Source organism: Electrona antarctica (genome assembly GCF_951216825.1).
Source record: "Electrona antarctica genome assembly, chromosome: 6".
Classification (NCBI taxonomy): domain Eukaryota; kingdom Metazoa; phylum Chordata; class Actinopteri; order Myctophiformes; family Myctophidae; genus Electrona; species Electrona antarctica.
This window is the reverse complement of record NC_136811.1, coordinates 23,458,247-23,480,962: the sequence shown is the minus strand read 5'-3', so window position 1 is coordinate 23,480,962 and position 22,716 is coordinate 23,458,247. Positions and strand designations below refer to the sequence as shown.

The 22,716-nt window shown below is 41.2% G+C and overlaps 1 protein-coding gene across 1 annotated transcript in view; it reads right to left on the bottom strand.

Moving 5' to 3' along the window:
• Positions 1-22,716, bottom strand: part of LOC306924226 (exostosin-1a-like) — a 65,490-nt gene that overhangs the window by 40,101 nt on the left and 2,673 nt on the right. The gene's annotated exons all lie outside the window — the stretch shown is intronic.

Below are 22,716 nucleotides of genomic sequence, written 5' to 3'. Positions count from 1 at the left end.
TGCTCTCTGTACACCATAAACCAGCTCGAGGGAGTCAGAGATAATGAAATGAGTGGTGTTAACGGAACAGCCATTAGCACTGGAATGTAATGGCTGACTTGTAAAGTCTGGGAACATTAAAATGTCAGATCAGATGGGGCAGGTCAACCTATTTGACTACAGGAACCAAGGACGGTCTCGTCTTCTCGATCTGCAGCGGAGAATAAGTGGCTCAGTCTCTGCTTTATCTCGTATTTCAGAGAAGAAAACTGAACCTAGGCAATATCGTCAATGCCACAAAGTCACTTTACACAGCCTGGGGCATTGGTTTTGCGGTCCCTTCAGAAAAGCTGTATGAGCCAGCATTTCTTTCAACGATGTAGTAGAAACCAAAATTGGCAGCAGACCTACATCTGTTGGGACCGAGTATAACAAGAGTAGCAATCCAGTTTTATGAGCCTGTGTTCCAGGACAAGACTCACATTTGGGCTCTGGGCCGAAAACCTTTAAGCCTCCACTGGTCTACTCTAGTCTAGGTTATCGAACAAAATCTCCAAATGATAGAAGAAAAAAAAATAATGCATTAGAAAATGCACAGTCAGTGAGCGTATCCCATTAGGAACCCTGAGGGAAGTGGAGTGGAGTAGATAAATCAGCGAGGTCCCTGCTCTGGAAGGAATGCTGTGAAACTGCCAGTAGCCAACTTCCTGTTAGAGATAGAGCCTGGCTGCTGCTGTTGCAGTGGCTGCTCCACTGGAGAGATAAGTCCCTGTCAGGAATGTCTCTGTTCCTGGGCCAGGTGGGGAAGGATGAAGGGAGAGGTGGAGGGAGGAGAGAGGAGAAGCAGAGAGGGATGACATGGGAGATACTAGGGATGGAGAAGGCAGGGGGGGGGGGTGTTGGGTGATGATGAAGAAGTGGAAATGGAAGGATGGCTGGGAGAAGTGAAAGGGATATTAGAACATATAGAGGGAGGGACAGAAGGAGAGGGGTAAGCTAAATATGACTGGGGCCTCCTCCAGATGATAGACAGAAAATAACAAAGAAAAATCAGTGCTTATCACTGTATAGAAGTGTATTTGAAGTGCGAAGCCCAGAGTTTGCGAGTGAGGAGGGCTGCCAAGATGAGTGCGACTCCACAAACACTTTTTCCAGACATCATCTTGTTTTTAATGAGGGTGAAAAATACTTTCAGTTCGCTGGTAGCCTCCTCCCTTTAATGTCAAAGTAACCGTGACAATAGCCTTGACAGGGGAAGAAGGCATTATATAGCCTCTTCTGTTAGGAATTTGCAATCCTATCAGCCAGATTTGCTCACAGTCACAGCGCCATCAGATGAGCCTGGCAGGCTGCATCTGATCTGATCCAATCGCTCTCATGACAGGAGAGGGATTTAGATGATGCCTGGCTACTACTGCTCCGAGCTGTTGGAATGAACTTGTGTGTATAGGAATGGTGACTGCATGTGATGGCTAACTTTGTTTCATGGCAGGGGATGCAATAGTGCATTTTAGCATGTTTGGTCAAAGATTGAGTGTATGGTTTCACTGACGTTTTAACAATGTTTTTGTACTAAACATTTTAAACTAAATGGCTAGTTTAAAATTATGGTTATCCTACAAAGCTTTAGAGCACAACCAATACCAGATTTTCAGGTCAGATTAATCCCTATTTTGTCCCTATATATATTTGATTAAAGTTTCAATTTGAGAACATTTAACTAATAAGCTGAAGCCAACCTGAACATTTTCAAATATTTCTGAAATATATAATGACGTGCTCAAAAGAAGGACAGCAGTTTTAAAGTCATAACTGATGAACCTCAGAACACTGAGCACAGCCAGTCAAAATGCGATGCCTTCCAAAAGCGAGTGAACATTGTAAAAAAGTGGCCCTGTGCACTGGAAGACTGCTAAATATCTCCATTTGATTAAGTGAGCCGACAGAGATAGAATGCATTGCTGACAGTAAAACAAACGTTGCTGTGGTGTCAGTGCAAGTGGCTGAAAATGTGAAGTAATGAGAAGGATTTCTTTATTCCGCCACAGACAGAGAGAAACTAAATTAGGGTTTCGCTGGGCCCAGCTGCCAAAAAAACGAAGTGTAAACACAGCCTTTTAGCCCTCAAGTGGGAAAAGATGATTACCTCACAATTACCAGACCGCAATGGAGAGGGAAGCTCACTTCCTTCAGTGGGAACAGAGAGAGAAAGATTACAGGGTGGCAATGATTATGGCAATGATGGGGAGGGGAAATTAGAGTTTATCCTACAGGTGGTGATACAATACATTACAGCCAGATTGAGGCACTTGGATCAGAGATATTTTGGTGATGCCACTCAAACTGATGTTGGCAGAAGGAATCTCTTATTCACAGAGAATACTGCTTTGCAGAGTCGAATAGTCTGACAGGTGAACAAAAACACATTTTCCTCATAGCAGTAACCAGTAAGATATCAACCAGAAGCACTTGATAGGTTTCCATGGTGGTGTCTATAGTATTATGGACCCTCCACCAAGGCTTAGCTGAATGGCAGGCCATGCTCGCCATATGACTGGGCGGCGTGGGCGCCAACTCTCAAGGTTTTAAACCATCTAGTATTCTTGCACTCGCTATGCGGGGTTCTGTACACTGATTAGATGCTCCACTTTTGTTAAAGATATTTTTTGGGGCTTCTTTGCCTTTTATTGATAGATGTACAGTAGCTTGACAGAAAAGGGGGAGAGAGATGGGGGAAGACAGTAAGACACACAGCAAAGTTCATCGGGATCGGGATCTCGAACCCTCGACACACCGTCATGCTGGATTACCAGTCAAAGTGCCTGGACCGCTAAGCCGGGTAAAGGCCTCCATTTAAATCAACAGAGACTGTTTTACCCATTTATTTTGTGTGAAAGTTGTGTTTTGGAAAAGGGAATCTCATAATTGTTTGGATTATACTACATGTCCAATATCAGCTTTATTGCTTCACAATAGATTTATTTGAAACATAAATTAACACAGTAGTTTTTGCATTTTTTAACATCTTTCGCCACTTTGACCTCTTCATCTGCATCTCAAAGTCATACGTTCCACACTATTCTGTGGAAAGAGCATGTCATTATAATAAGTCAAGGTTATTAATTTGCACACTGTACATATGTGCACACATGCATGCTATTCAATAACATACACAAAACAATGGTATTGAGCTAAATGTGATATCCTGTATGAGCCATGAGGTTAATCCAATGCAGGGACATTGGACACCTAGTGAACTCAGTTGCGGGACTAGAGCTGGAGTTACAACGATATGTTGGCCTAAGGCATTCATATCATGTCTAAATAATATGTTCTACTGAAAAGCTGCGTATAATCAATGTGCAATTAAAGACTATGAAACTATTACAAGATGTGAAATGTTCCTTTGAAGAGTAAAGTTAAAAGATTTACAATTAAATAACTCCCACTTTTTAAGAGCTTATTATTCAAGCCAATACAAAAGGATTCAAATTTATTGTAAAACACCATCTTCCAAAATGTCATGAACTTGACTGATTTAATGATCATTTTATTGACTTTTTATTTGAGTTAATTTGATTTCCGTAGGTTTACGGAAGAAAATAAATAAATGGGTAAACCCTTTCATGAAATGTAAATTTCTGAAATGTATTTATTTTCCTAGAAAATGTACCCGTTCGTTTCTTAACTTTTGTAGGTGAACTATTGTCTGTTGTATGTACGACACGTTGTGTATTTGGGTGTGACGGACCCCAGGAAGAAGGGCCATGCTTAGGCAAGTGCTAATGGGGATCAGTAAAGTATCTCATCATGACTCCAGAGATGATGTGTAGCGATCTGTGTGAGTTTTGAACTAAATCTGTAGTAATGGTAGTGTTTTGAAGAACATGCAAAATGCCAGACAATCTAGACACTGGCTAGTGACCTACATGGGGAGTTGTATCATGATCCAAGGAATTCAGGGTCAAATGTTTGTACTACCTAAAGGTTTAAGAGTTTCAGCCTGGCAGAGATAATTAATGCTATTTAGAATCAAAGTGTTTTGTTTGTGTTTGTGTGTTGTTAACTTAACAGACCAATTGACTGCAACAGAGCTGTCACCATGAAAGAATTCTCTGACCGAGGTGCCTCAGTCAGTTAGTGCAGGGGTTCTCAACGTTTTTGGCCGGGGACCCCCGGAAATGCTTTGGCAATGTCTCGGGATCCCTGTGTGTACTATATGTAAACTCTTCATTTCCACTTTCCAGCCATTCAGTTGCAAAAAAATAATAATAATAATTTGGGGACCCCCCAAAATAATTTGGCGACCCCCCGAGGGTCCCCTGAGTTAGTGTACTTTGACCATTATACTCACTGTGGGTCGCATGGACTCCAGTTTGAATCCAACTCCCTTCAGGTTCCTCATGTCTCTAGTCTTACGTTTCTCGCTACACTATCCAATTTAAATAAAGCAGAAAATAAAATAAAAAGGGGGAAAATAAAGTCTGCAGGCAGTAACGCTTGCCACTGAGGGAGGGTAATTAGTTTGAACAGCGGGAAAGATCAAAAGGAACACTTCCTGCTTTGCCCTCTGGTTACGACCTCACAAGGGGAAGTCAGACATTTCACCAGGGTGGGAGAAGGCAGCAACTAGCACATATTTGCTATGAAGCCTGGCCAAATATCAGACTGATTGCATTAGATTTCCTGCTGGGGTAACAGTTCTGACATACTGGCCTACCCCACCATATAAAATAACTAACCTCTCTACACAAAATGTACAAATCATTGTATACCCTTTCTTAAAAAGTCAAATAAAAAATCAAGAGTTGGTACTCGTGGGGCGCCCGCTGGCCAAGTGGTCCAGGCGCATGCCACATATAGGCTCTGGCCTGACAGCATGTTGCGTGTTCGAGTCCTGTTCATGACGACCTTTGCTGCATGTCTCTCCCCTTCTCGCTCTCCCTCTTTCCTGTCAATCTTTGCTTGATACTATCAATAAAGGCAGAAAAGCCAAAAACAAAAAAAAGAGTTGGTACTCGTTAACTGGCAGTGAGAAAAATATGTTTATAAAATTAATAATAAAAATATACTCTATTCTACGAAACAAAGGATTCCTTTCAGGCTAGTGTCACTGAACACTGATCAGGTCTTGTAAAATTGTTTTAATTTAACCATTTAGTGTTTACACCATTATTTATTGTCTTTGCAACTTTGTAAAAATATTTGACATAGCGGGTTGGAATGTTAAATAATAGTCCAACAAGTACTTTTTCTATACAACGGTGTGTAGTGAAAATAGTCAATCTACAATTTCATGTCACATGTTTTGACAATGTCGTCTATATGGCCAAAATAGCAGGGACGTAGCTGACCATTTGGTTGCCCTACTCGTAGGATATTTGTGCTGCCCCCCTTACGGCGAGAGCGCTGCATTTCCTCATTCAGATCGGCACACACGGCCGCTCGTTATTACTCGCCGGAGCCACAGAGAAATGTGTTATTATGAGGGTTGGCTTGGCACTTTTTGGCACATTTTGTTGCCCCCCTCGGTGTGTTGCCCTACTCGCAGTGCGTATTCCAGGTTGGAAGTGGTCCTTTTGTTAACTATCTCTACCGCTAGCTGTTAGCATAAACCCCAGTTCCCAGTGCCAGCATACACGTTCACTTTAAAAGACGGTGTTTGAATTCTGAATTTAGCAAAAGAGCAGGAGAGACCCGTTACTGAAAACAGCACCATCTATAGCAATGACTACTATCTGAATATAGAGCTTTTAACCAAAACAGGGCTCATGGGAGGCTACCATTTTGTAGACACACTACACAAATTCCAACTAAAAACTCCAGGACAAATGCATACATACACTGGTAGTACACTCAAATACATAATGATTTGCCCAAGCTCTTTCTGCATAACACGGATAGAATTGTCATGAAGTATAGATTACCACTTGTACAGTCAGTTCCCATTATCAAATTCTGGATTAACAGACACTCCAAGTCTGATTATTATTGTACTCGGATCGTTTTCTTTGTTACAACAATGCCAATTAAGCCCAGTGATGCAAAAGGTCAGGCACTATTGGGACTCAAGTCTGAGCCATAGCTGCTTCGCTTGCATATCACGCATGCTTATGTGTAGTATATTCAACTCCCTTAAGACCATAACAATCTTACGCATTAGGCTATTATGCTAATGCAGTAGACATTCACACACTAGCAGCGGAAGACATCATGCGAGGCACCAAGGTGCTCATCGGTAGCAGTTAGGCTCCTCCTTGCTGAAGTGTCCCTAACTTAGGGACACTTTATCCAAGGCGCTTTACATAGATTGTGGTATGTGATGTGCTGGCACCAACCAGCACATCAGGAGCAATTTGAGGTTCAGTGTCTTGCTCAAGGACACTTCGACACTAACTCTGGGGGAGCCCGGGTTCAAACTAGCATCCTTGCCACTCTACCCCTGAGCCACCGCCGCTGCCACACTCATTGTCTTTGTTTAAAAGCAAACTAAAAACCTACCTATTTTCACTAGCTTTCAGCTAGATTGTGAAATTTGTTTTGCATTTTTGTATTTTAATCATATGTAATTCTCTTTTCTGTATAATTATTGATTTCTGTACTCTTATTAATTATTGTATTTAAGCACATAAATTTAAGCACATTGAGTCCTCACTTGTCGTGTGAAATGTTTTATACAAATAAACTTGACTTGACTTCAGCAAGGAGCTGGGGAACGAACCGGGAACCTTGCAACTCCCAAACGACAACTCTACCTTCTGAGCCACTGCCGCAGTAAACAGTTCTGTCTTAAAATATCACTTGGCTTGCATTGCCTTTATATATCACAACAATTTTACAAGAGTTTATTAGACAGGTTGTTTCCACCGAGTTGTATATACCATGTTATTGTCACATCTGTGCATGTGTGACTTTATATGATGGTGGAAAATGTCCTCATAGAATGGACCACAGCGAGTCTGGCATGAGGGCACTTCCATCCCTTTTCTGCTCTCCGCATTCCAAGTGGAGTATATCACCTGCATGGCTGCCAAGGACTACAGATACATCATCCTGTCAGGACAGGCGCAGAGACACAGAGGAGGCTGGGCAACCAAATGGCCAATATATTCCTTCCCATGTACTGAAGAGTGCAGTGAAAAACAGAAGGAAGCAAGAAAGAGATCTACAATTTACAACCACACGCTTACACACTATCAAATATAAAAATAGCCAATATGATTATTTTACTAGAGAGCAGCGGTCTACTCTGGGAACATGCACGTTGGGAATGATGTAAATCAAGAAGGATACAAGTTGCCCCACCTGGAAACCTTTGTACCCATTTTTAGAGTACTCACAGTACCGGTTGTTGGAATACCCAGTGCAGTACCCGCCACTTATACTGGCCCAGCGGCACAAACGTGACTCAAAGCTCAGGCAATCCGTGAAGCTGATGGGTCACGTTGGCCAATCAGGGAGGCCAATGCCTACACCCCCTAAAACACACTAAGGTTGCTTTCTTTTCCTCCACAGATCCGCGGTCAGACAGATACAGATATTCGTGAGATATTCTAAATCAAATTCCCACTCGGCACTGCACACCCCCCCAGGCCATCGTCGGCACACATGCTAAGTTTGATGTCAATCAGTCAGATTGAGTTATGGCCGGGACAGACACAAAGACAGACAGAAATGATTATTATTGTGTCCCCTTCGATGTAATCCCTCCATCTCATCCTTGGTCTGACCAGGGGTCTCTTCCCTCTGCCTACCTATCCTAACTAATTAGAGGGTGCTATTTTTAACGGTGCCCAGGGAGCAGTTAAGTGGTTAAAAAGTGTCTTGCTCAGGCAGGGGCACTTCGACAAAAGGTCTGGAATATCTGAAGATTGAACCGAGGCCCTTCCAATTCCCAGACGACCTCTCCTCTTTCTGAGCCACAGCATCCCAGCTACACATTTTGGAATGACAACACAGACAAAACCAGTATTTTACCTCCTTTCTCCCTGCAGCAAGGGAGCATATGTTACCCTCTATGCTCAAGCTGTTTACACAAGAGACCAAGTCAGCCAATAAAACCAACAAGTCTGTCTCTTGTGGGGAGATGTCTCCAACGCTGCTTGTAACTGTTGAACGACACAACTGAACATTGATGCTATTACCGTCTGCTTCCCTCTCTATAAATCCTGGAGGTGAAAAATGACATGGCAAATCAATTAAGAGGTGGGGGGTGGCAACCAGAGATTTTCTGGGAAACAATGATTTGCTTTTCCGCAGGTTCTAGGATGTTCAAACAAAAACGCATGCATGCGAGCACACACAAGTAGACTGCAATTTATGATGATAAAACCACACACACACACACACACACACAGCTGGAGTGAATCAGCTTCATTTCTGTCAACCTAAACACGAGTCATGTTTTTAAACAATTCATCCTTTTTTGCATTTCTAGAGACCGTGAGCATGAAAGGCGGGACAGAGATGGGGGATCACTGCATTCAGTTTCAATCCTGGGCCAGCTGGGCCAACTTTAGCCTTATTTAGCCTGCAGTGGTTCTCAACCTGTGGGTCAGGACCAGTGTTCATCTTTTCAGCAGATTTAGTCTAGTCTTAGTGGACTAAATATCAACATCTTAGTCTTTTAGTCTTAATTCAATGTTATATTTGCAAGAAATTATTTAGTCTTAGTCTTTTGAATAACACCATTTAGTCTTATTCCTATTTAGTCTTCGAAATTGTTTAGTCTTAAGGTGGCCTTACACTAGCCGATTTTTTTCAATCTGAAATCTGATAGCGCCACACACTACAGGATAATCGGAGCGGGGCAGAGCAAATATCAAACATTCTTGATGTTGATCGGGCCGATCCCGATCGCGCTTTGAGCGGCCCCGAGCAGATCGATTGAGCCGGGCACCCCCCGAGCGTCAAAAAATGCCCGATTATCGGCTAGTGTAAGGCCACCTTAAGTCTAGCCTTTTTCGACTAAATATAAAAAACCTTTTAGTGTTAGTCAACAAAAGTAATACACCGTGGCAGGTTAAAACTAGCCCATGGCTTCATGTGAGGTTAGGTTTAGGGTTGGATTTTGGGTAGGGTGTTGGCCTCATGACTGTAGGACTTTACGTGTTTGATAACGGTACGTCGGACCAAACACATGCGCCCACCCCAACCTGCGTCATTCTTCTTCACTTAGCAGTCCGAGTACAATTTGTTCTCATCAGCTGACAAACCACTCAATAAAAAAACACTACTCCCAAACAGTGGAGCTATTAAATGGACATGAATGTCTGAGACAGGGAGCTTTGGCACAAACTGAAAGGCCGCCGTTATCCAGAATGACGATGCAGGTCACTTGATAGCCTAGCTGCTCTTCTACATTTTCTCCATAACAATTTACCATAAGCCCTCTTAATGTGAGCAGTCTGTAATCCCCCCACTGTGCAACATCCATTTATTTTATCCAGTCTAAGCCCACAACAAGCATTAAAACAAGAGTATCTGTGTAACTAGGCTGCATACTGTATATAGGGTAAAATACTGTAAACCTCAGACTGACCACTCAGAAGTCATTGTGCAAGTGAGTGGTTTTGACAATAAAAGTTAACCAATGAAAGAAAAGTGGCTGATGATTTGTGGACCTAAAGATGACAGATTAAGAGATTTGGAAAGAAGGTGGCATTGCTCAGCGTCTATGATAACTGTCTGTTCTGAGCTCCAACATCATTACGAAATATGGACAACAGCTGAGATAGATATGAAACTCATCCCCCATCAGATTGTCCTGAAAAGCTCAGCTCATAACTCACTGTAGTGGTGGCTTATTGTGCCAACATTTCCCCAAATTGGATTACATGTATTTACAGGCATACAGACAAGACTCAGGAAATGAACAGCATTACACTAAGTGAAGGGTGAATTGTGATAAAGGATGCTGGGAGGTATTCAACAGAATCAACAAACTTGGGTGTGAAATTAGAAACATAATGCTAAACTGCTTGTGCTGGTGTGATATTTAGTCAATCTAATGATGGAGCCAACCTAAGTCAATAGCATATGGTAGAAAACATGCCTAACACAGTGCTATTGATATTGTACTGTATCCCTTATGCAGGGACGTTGAGTAAATGGCACAATAATGATTTCAAAGTGGTGCCCGTCTAAATAATGTGTATGATAAGTTCTGCTAAGCTTTTCAAGGCCATGTCTTGGAATAAAGACAGGCTCACACAGTGACACATACACCTATCAAAATAAGGTTACTCTCTCAATCTGTAAATGTTTGATCCAAATGTTTTTGGGGTTAGTAGTGTTTTGTATCGAGTTGTGCTTTAGTTTGAAATGTACCCATTCTGCATAGTGCATACTGTTAATAAATACTTCAATCAATCAAAACATTTTAAGGGGTAGATCTAAGTGTTGCTTTATTTTTTCAAATATTTAACAGGCATGAGAAAGCCATATTTTATAGAACCTCGAAAACACAAAATCGTAGCTGGTTGGATCTTGATCAAAGACTCAGACTTAGCACTGAACATTAGTTCAACAAACTGCAAAAATGCACCCAGTTTCAGGTTTAGTTTATGAAGGGAATGTCAACAGTCAACTTTTCTAATCCTGTCAACAAATATTGGGCATAATTAACAACTGCAAATATTTGCATTGGAAAATTAAGAACACAAATGTGTGCATAGTCTCTCACACACACATACAGCTGCGGATGTATTCACAAGGTGGCATTGAAGGACACAGACAGACAACATGCAGATACCCGACAAACACTGCACTCAGAATGCAAACTCACTTCTCTATGGACCCATTTTGCTTCAACATCATTGATTATCTACTTTACGTCACAGCGTTAGCTGGAGGCAAAGAAAAGTTATATTGCATTGGAAGCAATAGGAATCACATCACAAATTCACAATATTAGGAAGGTTTTTGGCAGAAGGCTAGGCTGGCTATTTACCACCTGCACATGCCATCTAGCTGTGTTGTTGAGTTCCAAAATACAAAAGAGTATTCTGAGAAATTGTGAGAAAGGCTCCAACTTGAATAATTACACAATAAATAAACTCGTCACCAGGCTTCCCTTATTTTCTGTTCCAAACAATCTGATCGAGTCTAAAGCCTGTGTACTATAATATATCCGGTAATTTGCAGATTTTGCCCACACATACGCCGTTTCCGTATCCGTCCTAGCCCCGGATCAGCAACCTGCAAAGCAAATTGATCCCAGTCTAATCACATAAGAGCTGCCACTGGCAGTCAAATGAAATCAATGAAGACAGAGAAAACTAATAAATGAAAGGATGGGACTGAGCCCAATCTGTCGATCTTTATATATATTGAATTTGTACATATCTGACACAAAATAGCATAAAGTAAACTGAGTGACATTTTTTGGGATGGTGGCAGTTGCAGACTTACAGAAAAAGCAAATCAATTATAAATGCATTCATATGATTTCAACATACGTTTCACTTAAAATAGCACTGTGCTTATAATAGTTAAGTTCAGCTGCCTACTGTCTATGAGAAGACAGACATACATATAGATACATACAGATATACAGACAAACTATCTTCTATAGCTATGAGTTATGGCCATTATATAGCCTATCCCCTGGGATGCATGGGGAGGGACACGCGTTAACAGGTCCGCTCCACTCGCAGAGCGACTGCCTCAACTATACGCTGCCTCTATAATCAATGAAACCAGCTACACAAAGCGCCAGAACGACATGAAGGTTGCACATAAGCTCCATAGAGTTCTGCATGTGTGCAGCCCTTTTAACGCGAGTTGTGTTATGAAATGTAAATAAATGGTTTTGTGAAGGTATTAAAACATGAAAGCACAAAGTCTTGCTCAGAAGCTTTCCTGACAGATTATGACCTCTTGCCAGGGAGGGGAAGGCGAGGTACATCACACACCAGAGCAGGGAATGAGGGGATTAAATATAAATATAAAATGGGTAAACTGTTGATAAATAAATAAACAAATAAAACAAACAAATAAATATAAACAAATAAATATGCAAACAATGATGACGATGAGTACAATACAAAATGGCATACTATTGATGATGACATGGTCTATTATTAAAGATGGAGTGCCACGATTTTTTTCCACCCTAAAACATGATCATTAGGTATTATTATAATATAAGGAGGAAGAACCTTTTCCAAAAAGTGTACAGTATTTGTTAAAATCAGGCTTTTATGTGAACACGTCCACCAGTTCATTAAGTATGCCTGGTTTGCCTGGTGGGTGGTGATCCACCTGAACTGAAGCCGAACCAACAGCTGTTGTTGTATGATAAAGGGGGAGGGGTTAGGGGAGGGGCTGATAGTGTGATGTCACTATATTACTGTTTATCTCATTGGCCCGTTGGACTGTTAAGGGTTCAGCCTCCAGGAAGAAACCCTAAATACAAAGTTAATACACCATTGCACATAAAAACGACTCCAGGGTGTTTAATGAAGTACTGTCACCTCATAGACACATGAATAACTGGAAAAATACAAATATTCTGGCACTCCATCTTTAAGCTATATTTCCATGAGCTAAAAAGATGTATTCACCTACTGACTGCATATTTTTCTTTTTGAGGAGCGCTATCCCCACCTATGCCCAGCTTTGTTGTGTGTACCCCATGGCAATGATTTGATTGGCTGAGCACGGAATTGAGGATAAAAAGTGAGGACAGAAAAGTGAGGACGGAAATTGTGATTGGCCGGAATGTGATGATGTTTGATGATAAGAGCGTCCCTCACTTCACACAGGTGTGATTTTTTTCATGTAGTCATGTACACCATCCAAATGTAGGTTGTAGCACAAGTAAACAGTGGAAATGTTTAAATGGTATTTCAGACAAACCAAGTTGATTATAAAAAAATCTATTAGAATCTTGTGTATTTGTTGATATGCCTATTTTTGGTATATTAAAAAGAACACAGCTTCTCATTCTCGATTAACCTACATAGCAAGATTACATCCGTTATTGATTCAAAATAACATTGTCAATATATTTGCGGATAATTGCCCAGTCCTACAGTGTACATGAAATATTAAAGCATGATATAGCAGTATATGTAAATAGGTAAATATTAGATTATTGCAGATAAGATGTTGATGATAAAGTGCATTATAAAGTAGTTATAATGCACTTACACATACATTACTTGTACATACATTTTGTAATAAGTAAACATTTTGTGCGGAGATGTTTGCATGATGCTCCACTGGACTAGACCAATTATTAGATGGCTAAAATTGTATTCAATACATTATCTGTCAATACTGAGTGGAGAAAGAAAAAAAAGGCAATTTAAGTCAACTTTAAGTAAACATAAATATGTGTAAAATATGCGGCCAGTGTTGAAAATAGATACAACATACAGTGACACCATATGATTCTTTAAAGAAAAAAATATCCTCCTAAGAGTGACTGTAAGTAACATTGATCCAAGATATTTCTGACTTGACAGTTATTACAATGTTGAGGATAAACATTGCAGTGATTCTTTTGCTAAATGACACCAGGCATGAGGCATCCGTACAGGAAATGCAGCTACTGTATTGTATGAAAGCTCAGTGGTCTACCAAAATCCCCCGATGGACACCATTTTCTCAATCTCTGTATCACATATTCAGCAGCCCACTGCCATGGGCTTCAGCCAATACGCAGGATTATAACCCTATATCTATAAATACACCTAGCAGACCAATGTCAGTGGCCAGGCGGCCACTACACTCACATCTCTGTACTGGATGGCTGGTGTGTCTCTCTCTTTCTTCTTAGCGTTCTCATTTTTCAGTCACGTTCTTTGTCTAGATTCTCTCTCTGCTTTTATTTCTATTCTTTGTCTCTCTAGGCTTACATAGTTCTTTATCTCACTCTCTCCCTTTCTCACTTTACTTGCCAATGCCTCTTAATTGGAAGCAAGCTGTGAGAGCTTTCAATCCGAGGTAGAATCCTCCTGCGTCCTTCCTGCTCTCTTGGTTCATTACCGGCTTGAACACAGTAGCTACCGTTATATATATATAAATGACCATGTGTGGTGAGAAATGTACCAGGTGACAGTAAACAGGGTTATGACAGAAGACATATAGACTAAAAAGCAGACAGCTAAGAGAGCAAGTTAATCGTTAAATCATACAAAATGATCTGTTCTCTGTTCCATCAAGCTTAGATCTTAATACTTTTCAAATGATGTGGTAGTAGGCAAGAGCCACAACACTGCAGCATAGTTGTTTGTTAGCCTTCTTTCTTGCCAAAAACCCAAGCGTTTGTTGATGTTTTGCCTTATAAGACAGTAATTTATCCTGATCCATCTTTCCCATTCCACACATTCCTAACCATTCCCTGCTGCTGGTAATGTAGATGTGTAATTCCACCTCATCAAGTTTATATATTGCTTATGCACCAACTTTAGGAATAAGAAAAGCAATCAACTAATGGTAGTAGTGCTGGTTTCACTGGTAACAAAATAAAACAATGTTTAACACTTTAATTAGCATAAATTGAGTAGACAATGACTAGTATGTTCTGGCTGATTTAGATGGCCTTCATCTTAACCTGTGCCGTTTCTTCTGTCATAACTATTAGACCGCCACCTACCTATCAAGAAAACATCATCCATTGAAAATGGGTAAATAAACATATTTAAAAGTTGAGAAATACAGATACAAAGCGACACAATAAAAGAACAAGCTAGCATTCCTTGGCCAAAGTACAATACAATGTATTGTACGTCACATTTTCCTCACAGCGCCCACACATGATGCTTTAACAACCCACATACAGGCTTCAGCCTGGAGAATAAAATCTCAACTATTGCACACAAGAATTACATGATCATTAGATGGTAATTATGTTTTGCGGCAGTATTCAGTCAGTCACAACTTCCTTGTTGTCAGTGGGAGAGGATAAGGGGGATTTGTTGTACAATGGGTGAGAGCCAGGCAGAGAAACTATTACTTCCACCCAGTTAGACCACAGACTGCACTGTCTGACCTGGCCTTGCGTAGCGATACTATTTATCACTGCCTGGATATTAGCCTCGTCCCTCTCAGTATTACATTTCTTTCTGCAATGTCCCGCCCCATATTTGCATACTATTACTGGGCCCTTGTTGGTTATAGCCTGGTTCCAGAATCCAGACGAATCTGGTTGGCTCGTCACCACTTCGGCCGTGAAGTTCTCCCACAATTGAGAGGGGCCAGACTTAATCTGCCTGGGGCAATATACATTGCAAGGCTGGCTACAGGAGGCTATGTCTGACCTACAGGCTAGTTAACAGGAGCATGACACCCAGTCACAATCACACAGATCAGATGTCAAATCAACTCATCAGTAGGCAACTTAATTGCACATTCATTTTCAATGGCAAACCATCGCCTTGATTAGTACTTATTAAGTTATAGAATAAATTATTTCTTCAACAAACAATACAAATTAAAATTAAAATTAAATCTAGAAATGCACTCTGTTGGGGTGCCAACTTGTGCCGTCATCATGCCGTGGAGCCAATATTGTCAGATGCCAACAGGCACTCACTCCATGAGGCAATCACCCCACCACCACCCACACTTATGTACACAAGTGTGGAATCAAATTAGCAAGATATTACAATAAAAATCACACCCGTGTGAACTGAGTGGTGTAAGGTCTTATATAGCCTGTCTGACGTAATTAAATCATGTCTGACGTAATGAAATCACACCCGGGTGAACAGGGTGAACATAGCAACCATGCTCATTTTTTCTGCACAGACTAACAAAGCCATGAAATCACACCCGGGTGAACAGGGTGAACATAGCAACCATGCTCATTTTTTCTGCACAACAAAGCCAGTTGTAGGAGTGGTTTACACCACTCAAAAAGCATATTAATTACATACATTACAATTGCATTACCTTCTAGAAGTGAAGCCAAATGTATATGGAAATGTCCACACAATTTTGGTCCCTGTATAAAAGAAATTACAGGGTTGTGTCAGTATTTGAAGACTATTAGTACTTGACAAAGGAAGTTACAGGAGTGCTACTGGTAGTGGTATCCCTCAAACTACAGGTGCTCATGGGAGGGAATAATATTCAGGGGAGAGGAAGAGGTAAAAAGATATACCTTTATTACATTTGGGAGAGACATTAATGTCTCTACTCTCTAGTCCAAATCTTATATAGGCCTTTTACTTATAAATCCACCTTGAATGCCTGTACCTGGATTTTTAATGGCTTTTTTTACATACTTTTGACTCTCGACTATTAGTTCTTGGTTGATAAATTAAGTTGTTTAATCATCAATCAGGGCTAAATTCAACTTCTATCAGCCTACAGACAAAACTAAAACCAACAACCAGGTGCTCACCGGAAACGTATATTGTATTATTCAGCCTACATTGTCATCAAAATTCGAAGCATTGGCTATAAAAGTGGTGGAGTCCTTTCGAGAGCTACACTCAGCTATTTAGACTGCTACCGTTAAAGTATACTTCATGCTGCTTCTTCCTCCCATCATCTGGTTTACTGCAGACTCACAGCACACCTCCAGACACACTATTCATCTGGAAAGTGGAATCCTAACCCACCCAACAACAAATATTGATTTCCTTGGCAACTGACTCCCTCGAAAACTGGCCGACCCATACCTCAAATCTCTTCAGGTTTCATTCCCATGGTAACTGCTGCACAGCTTGGTATCGGTCCCTGAATACACAACATTCAGCACCTAAGTGGGTTTACCATTTAAAAATGATTCAATTTCTTTCAGTGGAATTGATGGAAGAATCTTGTCAAGCAAAATGTAACCATATGGATATCCCCAAGCGTTTTAAAACCTGCACCATCTGAGCTGAGGCTAACAGCCATGTCACATTGACAAATGTGATGAGGTCAGCACAAATGTGATGAGGTCGGTCAGCACATTTTGGGCACATTTGGGCAAGTGGTTATGGCTGATTTTAGCCCAAGGAGTGTTTTTTGTGCAAAACGAATGCTTGGAATGGATTCAGAATCATGAAAAATACTTACTTAAATACTTAAAGCATAAGGAAAGTTTGACATTTTGGCCTATACAGGATGGTAATGGGCACCCTGGGCAAGACCTACGCTGAAAAGACTATCAGCGGAAGTTGCGGGATTTTAGCGGAAGTATTGCCCAAGGAAATGACATTGATGCTTTACAAATCAGTTTACATTCTCCGCGAATGAAACAAGTGCTGTGATTGGTCGGGAAAATATCGTATCCGGGGGAAATACATCTGACTGATGTTCCGGAGGATACATCCGCTCGATAGCTTCTCTGCCTTACGTTGTGACCAGGCTCTTCTTTTCGCAGAAAAGTAAGCCTGGGACCGAGGCTAGGTAATGGGAGGGTCACAAGAAACCCCTATAAAATAATTGCTCAATACCGACAGCCGGTCAGCAAGTGGATTCATGAATGTATGCATGTACAATACATAAGACAATATTTTAGGCCAATAAAAAGACTATACCAAATGTCCCACCCGTCCACCGGACTATCAAGACTCAATACTGTACCTTCTGTTCTAAGCATGCTTGAACCTAACTTGGGATCATGTGATGCAAGGATTGAGGAACATTTAAACTGATTAGACTTGGAGGTGCCCTGTTGTCAAGGTCAATCAATTCTAAGGGCAATTCATTGCATGAACTCATTTACTGCCAGATTTATTTCTCACTGCGTTAGCCCTTGCCACGTCTTTTCAGATCAATCTCTTATTTTGAAGACCAAAAACTCATGGGTCGTGAACCATCAGCCAATGCGTTAAATCAGCCCAATATAACTGCTTTGCTCATAGCTCAAAGCTCATGGATGAAGTAGATATGCCTAGATTATGAGGGAATAGCCTACTCCACAAAAGGATTTGTGGATGTTAGGCAATTTGTGACATTAACTTTGGCTATGCCAGGGGCCCGCTGGCCAAGTGGTCCAGGTGCATGCCACATATAGGCTTTGGCCTAACAACGTGTTGCATGTTCGAGTCCCGTTCATGACGACCTTTGCTGCGTGTCTCTCCCCTTCTCTATCTCCCTCTTTCCTGTCTATCTTGGACTTGATTCTATCAATAAAGGCAGAAAAACCTAAAAGAAATCTTGGCTATGCAAAAATGCTTAGATTATACGCAATATTAGCTGAGAAAAATGCAAATTTCTGTCCCATTCTTGAAAGGGCATCTTGTTCTCCACCCCTTGTGGCAGTGGGGATGTCAGCTGTGACATAATGCTTTCGATTGCTGCTCCGGCGATACAGAGAGGACATAACACCATGTACTGATCATTGCTCCTACCATAAAGACATGAATATAAGGAAGGTTGACAAACACTGGACTGGAGTAGGATGTACGTTAAAAGTGGACAGAAATACGTCAGTTTTTGTTTTGTTGCTCAGAAAATACTACAGAGGATAAAACAATGTCAGGCTGACCGTGGTACACCGAGGTACAGTATAAACAATGCAGCTGCAGCTAATAAAATTAAAAATAGTTTGTTTAGATGTAGGTGTGCCAACGTCATCACATGCAAGCACTCACAATGGTCAACAGTATAGTCAGACTCACATGTATTTCCCCAAAGTTACCTAGAGTTTGGACCCTTTAAAATATTGTGGTATTATTTTTGATTGATATAAAGTGTTTGTTCCGTAACGGAGTCTCCCCATCTTTCCAGTAAATAGAAAATACATTTTCATGAAAATGGCGACCCCCCTGATCTGGAGAGACGCCTGTCACTGAACACTCTATACAGCAATGAATGATGACTATCTATTTGTTTAATCAGATTATATATTGTAACTTATTGCACATTTAAAGATTGGACCTACCTTTTGCAATGTAGGTTGAGCTTGAGTACTATTATTTGAAAGACACTCAAACACCTAGATATGAAATCAATATATCTATTGGTGAAGTTGTCATATTCAAGTCTTATTAAAGGAGCCCCACCCCTATAGAATAAAGCAGCTAGTGTTCTCAAAGTGCTTTCAATGAGAGCAGTCCAAATTAAATTATTTAAAAACAAATTATGGATTAAACTAAATTAAATAGTATGGTAATTGTGAGCATGTAGATCTGCTATAATTCTGTGTGCGCTCAATTAAGAAATATTTAGTGCAGATGCGCTAATTGCGCTGATGACGGCCAGGTTCAGACTTAGAGCCTCAGAGGGGCGAGAGGGGAATTCTTTCAACATAAAATGCTACACTTTTCTCCGACGGTCAAAAAGGCAGGGGCTAAGCAACACATTGATGAACAACAGAACAAGCTGATGATTTCAGCAGGAGGAGTAGAGACAGGAGAGCAGGTACCGGAATTCTTTTTTTTCTCCTTTTTTGTGGAAGGGGCAGGAGGTGACCCGCCCGCTGTGTGATAATTACGCTGAAAACCTTGTTCCATCCGCCCGTCCCGCGGGACAACCCGCTGGACCTGTGGGCAACAGGCCGGCCTGCGCATCACTAGTATACAGTCATTCCTGCATTCACAGCTATAACTTCATACTCTCTCAGTCTCACTCACCATCACACAACCATGCTTGTATGATGGTCAACAACATCGTCCAACTCTATCTGGCATAGGTAAATTAATTTTATTTAATAAAATCACACCTGTGTGAAGTGAGGGGCGCTCTTGTCGTCGTGCATCATCCAATAAAAAAATGTATACTTCTTCATGAATTAATTTGTCAACTTATGTTATTATCTTTTAACCATGATACAATGTTTTTAAAAAAACTCTCTCTCAAAGCCTTGACCTGAATTAACCCATTCTGGACGGGAACCCCTTTTGGTTTTTTAACTAAGCATTATGTTATACTTTAGCTATTGAAAAATAGCAGATCTACAAGCTCATACGAGGTTGTAGGTCTGCTATTTTTGAAAAATCGTAAAAATGCGGCACAACATTTTGAATATATATTCTTTCAGAGCGAACGTTTTTTTTTATTTCGACGTCAGGCCTAAATGGGTTAAAACAGTTGCACCGTGTTTAGAAAAGCTGATTTGCTTGTCCACATATGATGTAAATTCTCCATTCATTGCCAATGGCAAATGTAACACGAGTTAAGGACATAAAGCTGTATATAGGAGGGAAGGGGCTAGTGCCCCTCAATAATAGGACTTCTGCACCACAGTGGACTGGGGAATCTGGGGCTCAAACCAAACTGACTGACAGTGAGGTGGCTTAGTGAGGAGCTACTGACAGAGAAGAGGACCACTGCACACCACCTCATAGCGAAACTAAGCCGACAGGGGCCAGTCAGATACCCACAGAGAAAAGCCGGCCTCTTCTCTCCATGCTACTTAATGACAGCAGGATTATTTTTTTCCTTTGGGTTGTGGTTGTTATTCCACCCATCTTACTGTGTGCTATCACTCCAAGACAGAGCCTGGCAGGGAGTACAGAGCTGGCATAAAGGGAGGAGAGATATAGAGGAGACAGAGGGGGAAAGAAGAGAGCAAGAGAAAGAGATCCGATAGTAACAGTGATGAGAATATTATTCAGACCAGCCAATAAATGAGCCTCATAAGCCGATGCGTAGCACTACCTACACATACAGACAAAACGTGAGAATCATTTGAGCATTTGCAGAAAACATAAGACCGAAACACCCCAATATTGAAAATACATCAGTGCCAGCTTAAGATTTAGGGACAGAAAGAAAACATCTGCCTTTTTCTAATGCTGTTTTTGAGGGGCGCTAGCCCCTCCTATATACAGGTTTAATGTTTGTCTTTCCTAGACAAACATTAAAAAACACCATTGACAATGGACAGAGTTTAATGTTTGTTTTGTCTGTCACTGAGCAAATCTGATATCGCGATGATGTAAGATAAGGTTGGTAAAGTGCCCCTCACTTCACACAGGTGTGATTCTTTTAGATTCTGCGCACAGACTACGACTCCGTAGGAAGCCATTATTGAATTCCCTATCAATCACATACACTGGTGAATGGTCTATTACCTCAACTGACAACATTGGTTAAAGCAACAACACACAGTAAAGGGTTGACACAGGGGTCATTCACTACAGCCCACCCCCCTAACAACAGCGAGGTCACACAGGACATGGATTGGGGCCAGGGGATTCCAGGCTGATGGGTCTGTCTGGGAAATGACTGAGAAAACAGGGCCAGAGTGGCTTCCCCTACTGGCACCAGTGCTTTGTCCAGATTAATCCACCCTAAAGAGCCACAGTCAAACACCAAGCGCCATACTGTCACCAGTAACAACACAGCACAGTCTGGGACCACATGAAATGAATCCCACTGGTCGAACCAAGAAGACAGATGCCACTTTGTTCATTAGGTTGTCAACTAAAGCCTGGCTTTAGGGATAGGTGATACTACATAGGGTGTACATTTGTGCCTTACTGCCTTTAGGGGTGTATCAGAGTCTTTAGAATGCCTTTTGAGAGTGAAGTGTGAGTTTACGTTTTCATAATAACAGAGAGGGTTTTATTTTGACGTCCGGCCAGATAAGGTCGGGATTATGAAATATTACATAAGTAGACAAGTGGGATTTATTTTTTATTTTTTTTCATCCCACGATTTTGTAGCCCATTTTTTCACCCAGTGTCAATTATCTAATGTAATCCTGGGCACTACACTTCCTCTGCCAACCTGGGGGGGGGCAGAGGACTGGCCTCATGCTTCCTTCTATGCATGAGGAGTCCATGCTGCTTCTTTTCACCTGACAGGGGAGTTTCCCCGGCCCGGACGTAGCGCGTGGAAGGAACACGTTATTCCTACCTGTTAATTTCCCCTCCATCAGGCTCAGGGAGGTAGTTTACTTAGTTTAGAGACCAGGATTACTGCATGTTTTTGTGAGGGTACCTACCCTAGGGGACACGGGGAGAACATGCAAACTCCACACAGAAAGGCCGGGATTTCTTAATGATGCTGCTAAAGAGAAGGGAATTAAACCTATCCACAGTTAAATGGTTTGCAGAGACAAACAGGAAAATCTATTGAATTACACCAACAGTGTGTCCTCCCAGTAAATCTACTTATGTTTCCCACGTGACAAACAATTGGCCAAAAAGTCATACAAGGACAATTCAATATATGCTTATACTTTTAGAAGTAAGCTAATCAACTAGACTAGTATTGCTGTAATGGTAATTGGGGTCTTTTATAAAACAGCCTTAAAATTGTCTGAGTAGTATTAGTCTCTGACAATTAGAAAGCAGTTTGATAAAGCATTATGCTCATGAAATGCATACTTTTTAACTCCATGTAGGAGGGCAAATATGAAGTTCAGCTCAAGAACAAAAAAAACAGAAAGACAGGGTGATATAATCACACACAGGAAACGAGTAAAGTTCCAGTAGAAAGAAATGAGAAAAAGTGCTCATCGGAGGTCACAGGTCTCCGTCAGGTCAGGTAGGTTATGGGCCAGCAATGTTTGGAATTCAGGATTCCAAATCAGGATTATGGATCAGGATCAGGAGTCAGGATTATGGCCTCTAGGGAGTGTGCATGTGTTATAGCGCAACCATGAGGTTGATTTGAACACTGTCAAGTTGCATTTCTTCCACTGCCTAGTGGCAAAGTGCATGCAAATTCTCATGGCAATTGCACACGGTCTTCATAATTTGAGGCATTCTGCTCAAAACGGAGCACTCATGCAAACTTTGAAAGACGATTTTAGCCAATCCCGATAGAATATGAAAAAAAATCACACTACGCACAATATTCAAACGCAGAGATGTTCCGATCACGTTTTCTTTTGCG